We start from the raw sequence: 9,810 nt of genomic DNA on the forward strand, positions 1-9,810 counted from the left end.
ACAGCCCTGGATTGGTTTTAATCTTTCCCATCACCTGAATCTTTTCCTCCACATAGTGAAACCTCACTATTACATCTCGCGGATATTCTGACCTCATTCCTGAAGATCGTGTTATCCTGTGTATTCTATCTATTCTTAGAGGTTCTGAGATTTCTCTATCTAAAAGTGGGTTGAATATTTGTTGAGCCACTTCTTTAAGTGTTAAGCTGTTGTGGGACTCAGGGAGGCCTTTTATCCATAAGTTCCTTTTCCTACTGCGATTTTCCTGGTCTTCTAATTTATGCATTAATGCCCTATTTCCCTTCCGTAGTGCTGTGACCTGCTCCCATATTTCTTCTATTTTCTGCTCATGGGTCTCTACTCTGTTTTCTATTTCCTCTACTCTCCCCAATACCTGCCCGATATCTACCCTTATTGTGGCAATTTCTATCTTAAGGGAGGTTTCCATTTTTGCGAACATCTCCCCAAGCATCTCTTTTAAATGTAAGGTTTGTACTAAGGGTGGCGACCGTCCATAACCTCCCGGGGGTATCCCTCCTTCCTCCGCATCTTGCCTCTCCTCCTCCTGCACCTCTTCCTGTCTTCCCACATCCCCCTGTGTAGCCCTTCCATTTTTCTGGGTCTCAGATACTTTTGTGGGGATACTCCTCTCTATTCTGCTTTCCCCCCCTCTCTGTCTGCTGGATCCCGCCCGCGTAGATTTCTCCACTCTAGGGCTTCCACTCTCCTCTTCTCTTATAGTAGAATTTGCCGCCATATATCTTTGGATTCCTACTGGGCTTGAAACTGGGGTGATCGATTTTGTTTTACTCGATTTCCCCTTCATAGTGCCAAAAAAAAAAAAAAAAAACGGGGGGGGGGGGTTTCTAGTAATCACCAAAACACCACTAATTTATTCAGCTATCTACGTCTGTCCCCACCTTACACAAAAAAAAAAAAAAAAAAAGGGAAACAAAAAGGGGAAAAAAGAAAAACACCATATAACCAAAATAATATCAAGCATAAGTCCAGGTAAAGTACGTAGATAGACTTCTGCTGTCCACCTGCTCCGGGAGAAAATAAAGTCCACTTGACAAATTTTTACTTAGCACCGTAGGAGATTTTACTTTCAGGATACCAAGTCACAGTCTCCAGTGTTACCAAACCACCAATTAAGCAGGTTAGGTTAAGCACTATCGTTCACCATTATTCTCCTTCAGCCCTCTATTATTTCATCTCAGGGCAGGCATAAATCAATGTTCACTGTGGGTACTTTAGTTGATTCTCCCGCCTTAGTCTATGGGAACACATATGCAATAGTAAAACTTCAGCAGTACAGGGACATCAGCAATACAGGAACGTCTTGGCACTTAAATAATTCTTCAGTATAATTCCCATGTCAGATACAGGTACTTCTCTTCCGGAATACCTTATGGGGGGTCGCTGTCATGTCCTTAAATTCCCTGTGCCCTTCTCCAGACCCAGGACATCTTCCCCCTGTCTCTGCTACCACACTCCCCTCACAGATAACCTAAACACCGTAGGAGATTTTACTTTCAGGATATGACGTCATGGATAGTCTCCAATATTACCAGTCCACCAATCCAGCAAATTCACATCAGGCAGTACCAGTCCCCATTGTTCTCCTTCAAACCTCTATTATTTCATCTCAGGGTAAGCATAAAACGATGTTCACTGTAGGTACTTTGATTATTTCTCCCACATTAGCCTATGGGACCGTTCCCTTTTTTTTTCCGCTGTTTACTTTAACCAGTTGCCGACCGCCGCACGACGATGTACGTCGACAGCATGGCACGGGCAGGCATATGGGCGTACCTGTACGTCCCTGCCTTCCCGCGGGTCGGGGGCCCGATCGGGCCCCCGCCCGGTGCCTGCGGCGGTCGGTTTTCGTCCGGGAGCGATCCGGGACGAGGGGACGGCCATTCATTCATGGCCACCCCCTCGCGATCGCTCCCGACGAATAGAAATCCCCCGTGACATCACTTCCTCTCCTGTAATGTAAACACAGGAGAGGAAGTGATGTATTCTCTCCTCCGTGTCGGTATTTTTCGTTCCGACACGGAGGAGAGCGGATCGGTGAGTTGCACCAACACTCTACACACACAGTAGAACATGCCAGGCACACTCACACCCCCCCGATCACCCCCCCAATTACCCCTGCCCCCCAGTCACAGTGACACCAATGTCATTTTTATTTTTTATTTTTTTATTTTTTGCATTGGTGTCATTTGTGACTGTAATAACTGTTAGGGCAGTTAGGGTTAGCCCCCTTTAGTTCTAATGTACCCCCCTAACCCCCCCAATAAAGGTTTAACCCTGTGATCACCCCCCGTCGCCAGTGTCACTAAGGCTGGGTTCACATTGCAGCGGTTTATGAGAACGAATGTGATTCGCACCGCACTGCAGTGCAAATCACATCCGATCTCTGTGCGATTCGAGTTCAGCCATTCGCCGCACCCGCCACACCCGCCGCACCCGCCGCAAATTCGCACGGGACCCTTTTTTTGGCCCACAGCAGAATCGGATCGCATGGGTGTTCACACCATGCGATCCGAGTTTGCAGATCGCACTGCGATATGCGAACTGATCTGGGGGTGTCAGTAACATTTCACTGACACTCCCAGCAGTTCGCATAGGGCAGTGTGAACTGCCGCCGGGAGGCATGCGATGCGGGAACCCGCCGCGGATTCGTGGCATTTCCGCATCGCTCCAGTGTGAATCCAGCCTAATAAGCGATCATTTTTCTGATCGCCGTATTAGTGTCACGGGTGACGCTAGTTAGGCAGGTAGGTATTTAGGTTCGCCGCAGCTTTTTATAGCGCCAGGGACCCCCATATACTACCGCATAAAGCCCCCTGATTGCCCCCTAGTTAACCCTTTCACCAGTGATCACCATATAACTGTTACAGGTGACGCTGGTTGGTTAGTTATTTTTTTATAGTTTCAGGGCACCCGCCATTTATTACCTAATAAAGGTTTAACCCCCTGATCACCCGGCGGGTGTCATTTGTGACTAATAACTGTTACGGCAGTTAGGGTTAGCCCCCTTTAGTTCTAAGGTACCCCCTAACCCCCCCAATAAAGGTTTAACCCCGTGATCACCCCCCGTCGCCAGTGTCACTAAGGCTGGGTTCACATTGCAGCGGTTTATGAGAACGGATGTGATTCGCACCGCACTGCAGTGCAAATCACATCCGATCTCTGTGCGATTCGAGTTCAGCTATACAGATAGTATGGCTGAATTCGTGTCGCACCCGCCACACCCGCCGCAAACTCGCACGGGACCCTTTTTTTGGTCCGCCGCAGAATTGGATCGCATGGGTGTTCACACCATGCGATTCAAGTTTGCAGATCGCACTGCGATATGCGAACTGATCTGGGGGTGTCATTAACATTTCACTGACACTCCCAGCAGTTCGCATAGGGCAGTGTGAACTGCCGCCGGGAGGCATGCGATGCGGGAATCCGCCGCGCATTCGTGGCGTTCCCGCATCGCTCCAGTGTGAACCCAGCCTAATAAGCGATCGTTTTTCTGATCGCTGTATTAGTGTCACAGGTGACGCTAGTTAGGCAGGTAGGTATTTAGGTTCGCCGCAGCTTTTTATAGCGCCAGGGACCCCCATATACTACCGCATAAAGCCCCCTGATTGCCCCCTAGTTAACCCTTTCACCAGTGATCACCATATAACTGTTACAGGTGACGCTGGTTGGTTAGTTATTTTTTTATAGTTTCAGGGCACCCGCCATTTATTACCTAGTCCCACTAGTGTACCCCTAAATTTAGGGGTGTCTACTTTCCAAAATGGGGTCATTTGGGGGGGGGGGTTTGTGCCATCTTGGCATTTTATGGCCTTCAAAACTGTAACGCCCTTAGAAAGCCTGAAGGCGGTGCTTGGTTTTCGGGGCCCCGTACGCGGCTAGGCTCCCAAAAAGTCCCACATATGTGGTATCCCCGTACTCAGGAGAAGCAGCAGAATTTATTTTGGGGTGTTATTTCACATATGCCCATGGAATGCGTGAGCAATATATCATTTAGTGACAACTTTGTGAAAAAAAAAAAAAAAAGTTTGTAATTTTCCCGCAACTTGTGGCCAAATATAAAATATTCCATGGACTCAACATGCCTCTCAGCAAATAGCTTGGGGTGTCTACTTTCTAAAATGGGGTCATTTGTGGGGGTTTTGTGCCATCTTGGCATTTTATGGCCTTCAAAACTGTAATAGGTGGTGAGAAGTGAACTCAAAAATTTACGCCCTTAGAAAGCCTGAAGGCGGTGCTTGGTTTTCGGGGCCCCGTACGCGGCTAGGCTCCCAAAAAGTCCCACATATGTGGTATCCCCGTACTCAGGAGAAGCAGCAGAATTTATTTTGGGGTGTCATTTCACATATGCCCATGGCATGCATGAGCAATATATCATTTAGTGACAACTTTGTGAAAAAAAAAAATATATATATTTTTTTGTCATTATTCAATCGCTTGAGGCAAAAAAATAAAATATTCAATGGGCTCAACATGCCTCTTATCAATTTCCTTAGGGGGTCTACTTTCCAAAATGGGGTCATTTGGGGGGGTTTTGTACTGCCCTGCCAATTTAGCACCTCAAGAAATGAGATAGGCAGTCGTAAACTAAAAGCTGCGTAAATTCCAGAAAACGTACCTTAGTTTGTAGATGTGACAACTTTTGCGCAAACCAATAAATATACAATTATTGACTTTTTTTTTACCAAAGACATGTGGCTGAATACATTTTGGCCTAAATGTATGACTAAAATTGAGTTTATTGGATTTTTCTAATAACAAAAAGTAGAAAATATCATTTTTTTTCAAAATTTGCGGTCTTTTTACGTTTATATCGCAAAAAATAAAAATCGCAGAGGCAATCAAATACCATCAAAAGAAAGCTCTATTTGTGGGAAGAAAAGGACGCAAATTTTGTTTGGGTACAACATTGCATGACCGCGCAATTACCAGTTAAAGCAGCGCAGTGCCAAAGTGTAAAAAGACCTCTGGTCATTTACCAGCAAAATGGTCCGGTCTGAAAGTGGTTAAGGAGGCTCAAAAACACATATGCAGTGGTGGAACTTCAGCAATACAGGAACTTCAGCAATACAGTAACACCTTGGCTATTAAATAGTTCTTCAATATAATTTCCGTATAGGATACAGGTACCCCTCTTCCGGTGTACCTATGGGGGGTTACTGTCGGGTCCTTACATTTCCTGGGACACTCTCCAGTCCCAGGTCTTCCTCCCCCTGTCACTGCCACCACACTCCCCTCACAGGTAACAACAAGCAGATATACTGTATAGCTGTGTTGAGCCCTCACAGGCTGTCAAGCTTACCACCTCCCTGGTTCAAACATGCAGAGTCTATCCCGGCGTTCCGCCGTCAGCATTGCTCTTCCAGAGGCTCCTATCTTTAATCTCTGCGCTGCTTGGGGAGTACGAGCAGGAAAACGAGGGTCTGCGGGGATGTGGATCAATCAGCCGGCATATACCGAGTGAGCGGCAGGCGGAGAGCGGCGATATCACACTTCATCCCGGTATATCCCCGGCGCCTGAGTCAGCTGTCCGGTCCGCTCAGCTTCTCCATCGATACAGTACCCCCTCCGGCGTCCGAGTCAGCTGGCCGGTCCGTGGGGTTCGTGCATCCAAACAGTACGCCGCGCTCAGTACGGCGGGAGGCAGACGGGAGGTGAGGGAGAGCAGGGAGGACGCGGAGGATCGAGCTCCAAGGCCACGCCCCCTACGTCATGATGCTGTCACGCCCCCATGCATAGGGTGTCTACGATTGCCTGATCTGTGTATTCTGAGAGTGGAGGAGCGCCCCCCATTGTCAGAATACAATAGTGCAGCAGGGAGGATTCCCCCATCCCCCTCCAATGTGTGGATGGGGGAATCACTTCCGTTTTTTCCTCTCATCCCGCTGGCTGACCAATAAAACTGAACCATGTATGGGCAGCTTTGGAAGGAAGATATGAGACATTTCCTGATCTGTGCAGCTGAGGAGCAGGAAATGTCTCACTGTCTGTGATTAGCGCTGTGCAGTGTCGGCTTCCTGGCGGGATCGGGAATGTGGGATTTCCAACACACCCGAGCCCATCACTATTCATCATCAATTGATCCCCCTGAAGGGGTTATTCTAGGTCTCCACACTATATATGTGTGTATCATCATCTTCTGGAGATAAAAGACATCACAGTGACTATGGAGGAAGAGGACGGACATGATGGGGGGTTACTGGGTGTAAATAGAAAATAAGATCTTTTTACCTCCTCTGCTGAAACTTCCAGCAACGTCTTCTCACTACTTCCTCCCGACTCACCTCTCACCCGGAACTTCCTGTCCGTACATGACATCACTTCCTGTCTTCAATATAGACTTCCTGTCTCCCTAGTGTGGAGCTCCACATTTGACAGGAAACTTGCTTTTTATTGTTTGTTTAATGAACTTTAATGTAACAAACATTCAATAGACATTAAAAACAATGTTTCCAGTCACATCTTCATTTCCTGATGGTATCTGACTGCAGACTGAAGCACCGCCCTCCACATGAGTCATGTGACCTCCACAGATTTTTTGTTTTTTTTAAATCAACTTTATCCCCTTAGCTGCCATTCTCTTTTTTAATTTATTTTTTTCATTTTCATTTTCTGCACACGTTTAAAAAATTATTGTAGGCCTGAAGATTACATAAAAACCCCAAAACATGATATATTTTCGGAAAGCAGACACCCTAGAGAATAAAATAGTGGTAAGTTCCAATTTTTTATGTCATACAATATTAACACAAATACACTAAAGTTAATTCTAGGGCAAAGGAATGCAAGGAATTACCCAATTTTGGTAAAATATAAAAGATGAGGTTGCACCAAGTAAATAGATACTCAACATGTCACACCTTAAATTGGTGCGCGCCCCTGAATGGCGACAAATTTCTGTACCCTATATTTTCTATAGGGGATGGTTCTAAAGCCCCCTATAGGTCATCAGTTTAGTGTTCTGGAGGAGGTCTGGTGATAGAATTATCGCTCTCATTCTGGCGTGTGCGGCGATATGTAACATATGTATCACAATAATTGTTTTCAAGTGTAGGCACCCCGACACTTGTGTTTACATTCATATGTGTGTATATGTGGAGGTGGGGGGCCTCAACGTTTTTTTTGGGGGGGTAGGAATTTTATGTGCTTTGGTGTAACTTTAATTTATTTGTTAAACCACTTCACCTCGGGAAGATTTACCCTCTTCATGACCAGGCCATTTGTTTGCGATGCAGAATAAATAATATAATATAATAAATAATAATGCTGGAGAATTTGGAAGAATTCTATACAGAAGGAGGCCAAGAATTTGTTAAGGAAACCCCCCCCCCACCCCCTGGCATTGGAGGGAGAGACTATCAATATGAATTTTAGACCGAAATCAAGCTTCTACCCGCACTGGAATAAGGGCAACTTCATACCCACTTTTTATGAGGTTGTGATGGAAGAGTTTAGGAAGATGTGTGGTGACAAAGGTTACAAATATAAGGGACATGAAGTAGGTATGGAGGGCCCTCTGAGCAGCCTGAGAAAGAATTCAGAAATTGTAATTAGAAAAGCGGATAAAGGTGGAGACTTTGTCATACAAGATAGGGATCAATATCTGGAGGAAGCCTTTAGGCTGATTGGTGATACCAACACATATGAAAGACTCCTATGGGACCCTACTGGTAGCTATAATAACGAGCTTAAAGGGCCGTTGGACAGGGCACTATTGAATCAGGTCATGACTAAAAGCGAGCATTGATTCCTATATTCAAAACCTCCAGTGGTCCCTCACTTCTACCACATACCGAAGGTGCATAAGGATATGGAGAAGCCTCCAGGTAGACCAATCATTGCAGGAATTGATAGTCTGACCAGCAATCTTGGTAGTTACATTACAAATGGTAGTGACCATTTTCTCTAGGGATTGGTAACCAGCCTGCCATCATAAATAAAGGACTCGGGCCATGCCCTAGAGATTTTAACTGCGTATACATGGGAGAAAGGATACAGATGGTCATCGATCGATGTAGCGTCCCTGTATACATCCATTTAGCATGAATTCAGCCTTAGAGCTGTAGAGTACTATTTGGCGGAAGCACATTTGTTCAACCCTGTACAAGCCCAATTCATATACGAGTGTATCGAGTTTACCTTGACCCACAATTACTTTTCATTTATGGATAGTTTCTTTAGGCAGGTGAAGGGCACAGCCATGGTGGCTAGGTTTACTCCCAGCGATGCAAATTTATTTATAGGGTATAGGGAGCTCAAATATATTTGGGCTAACAACCCATTTGGGAGGAACCTAGTCATGCACGGTACATCGATGATGTCATTATCATTTGGAACAGTACAGACGATGAGCTGGAAGGATTTCTTGCACATTGTGCAAGGAATCACTTCGGAATCTCATTCACACATGTGGTTGATGAAAAGTCCTTGGTCTTTCTAGACCTAGAGCTACGGGCCGACGATAATGGAGTAATCCATTCAAGAACTAATTTCAAGCCGAGTGTTGGCAATTCTTACCTTCACGCCCGCAGCCATCATCATCCTAGGTGGATTATGAATGTCCCCTTTGGTCAGTTTTGTAGACTTAGGCGGACTTGTACGCTAAAAAATTATTATGAAGAACAAAGCCTGATTCTAAAAAGCAAATTTAAAGAGAAGGAGTACTAAGATGAGCACATAGAAGAAGCCTTTCAAAAATATCTACAGCTGTATGACAATGTCTGTGCAGGGGGTGAGAAAATGACAAAATATGATAGAGACCAACAACCACAAGTAAGGTTTTGTACTAGATTTAACAACAAATTCACCATTATACAAAAAATCTTCAGAAAAAAACAGGAAATTCTTGAATCAGACCCCGATCCTGAAGACCAGTCTATCGAGACACCCAAATCTAGTCTTTAGGAGACCCAAGGATCTAAGGAGTGTCATTGCCCCGAGTAGAGTGTAGAAGATAAGGACCATAGGGCTCAACAATCCTTGGACCACCATCTTTGACCAAAAAGACAGTTATATGTGTGGGAGTAGTAATTGTGGCAATTGCGCACATATGTGCCACAGGAAAAAGGAATGTAGTCAGAGTTGATGGCAAGGGCAATAAGATCAAGCAGTTCATCAAATGTGGCACCCCATATGTCATATATGGCCTCCTGTGCCCCTGTGGCCTCACATATGTTGGTTGGACTTCACGGCCAATGAGGACAAGGATGAATGAGCACAGAAGTAATATTTCAACAGAAAAAGAAAAATATTTGGTACCAAAACATTTCAAGGAGGTCCATAATAGTAATACAGACAGCCTCAAAGTGTTTGGAATAGAGGCCATATCAAATGACTTAGATAGTGGTAAAAAGTATCAGATATTATGCACAAGAGAGGCGTTTTGGATTTTTACTTTGGTGACTTTAGCTCCGCATGGCCTGAATGAGGAAATTGAACTGCATAATGTAGTATGACTCTTGTAGTACCCACAGAGGCCCCTAGTACATGTGTTTTAGCTAAGACGATCCTTTACTCTTACTTTTATCGCTAAGCTTGTTTGGGCATGTGGCCCCCTCTTTCTGTGATATAGATATTATTAATAGGGGCTCAGCCCAAACACCTAGTCTGGTCATGCCCATGGCATTGAGCTATGTTGCCATGGGGATAGAAGGGTGCATTGAATTTTGGAACTAGATGATAAGCACAATGAGTCTTTTTGCTGCAGATATGGATGAGAGTAATGTGTGTAGATGGTAGGTTTCGATAGGGTAGTTCTATAGTGAGGTTAAA

The 9,810-nt window shown here is 45.1% G+C and overlaps 2 protein-coding genes across 5 annotated transcripts in view; one reads left to right on the forward strand and one right to left on the reverse strand.

The window, feature by feature from the left end:
- Positions 1-9,810, forward strand: part of LOC143989570 (uncharacterized) — a 146,520-nt gene that overhangs the window by 44,215 nt on the left and 92,495 nt on the right. The window lies entirely within an intron of this gene.
- The window catches only part of LOC143989636 (uncharacterized), a 353,768-nt gene that overhangs the window by 21,687 nt on the left and 322,271 nt on the right, over positions 1-9,810 (reverse strand). The gene's annotated exons all lie outside the window — the stretch shown is intronic.

This window comes from Lithobates pipiens, unplaced genomic scaffold, assembly GCF_037356315.1.
Source record: "Lithobates pipiens isolate NorthernLeopardFrog02 unplaced genomic scaffold, aLitPip1_a1.2 Scaffold_18, whole genome shotgun sequence".
Taxonomy (NCBI): Eukaryota; Metazoa; Chordata; class Amphibia; order Anura; family Ranidae; genus Lithobates; species Lithobates pipiens.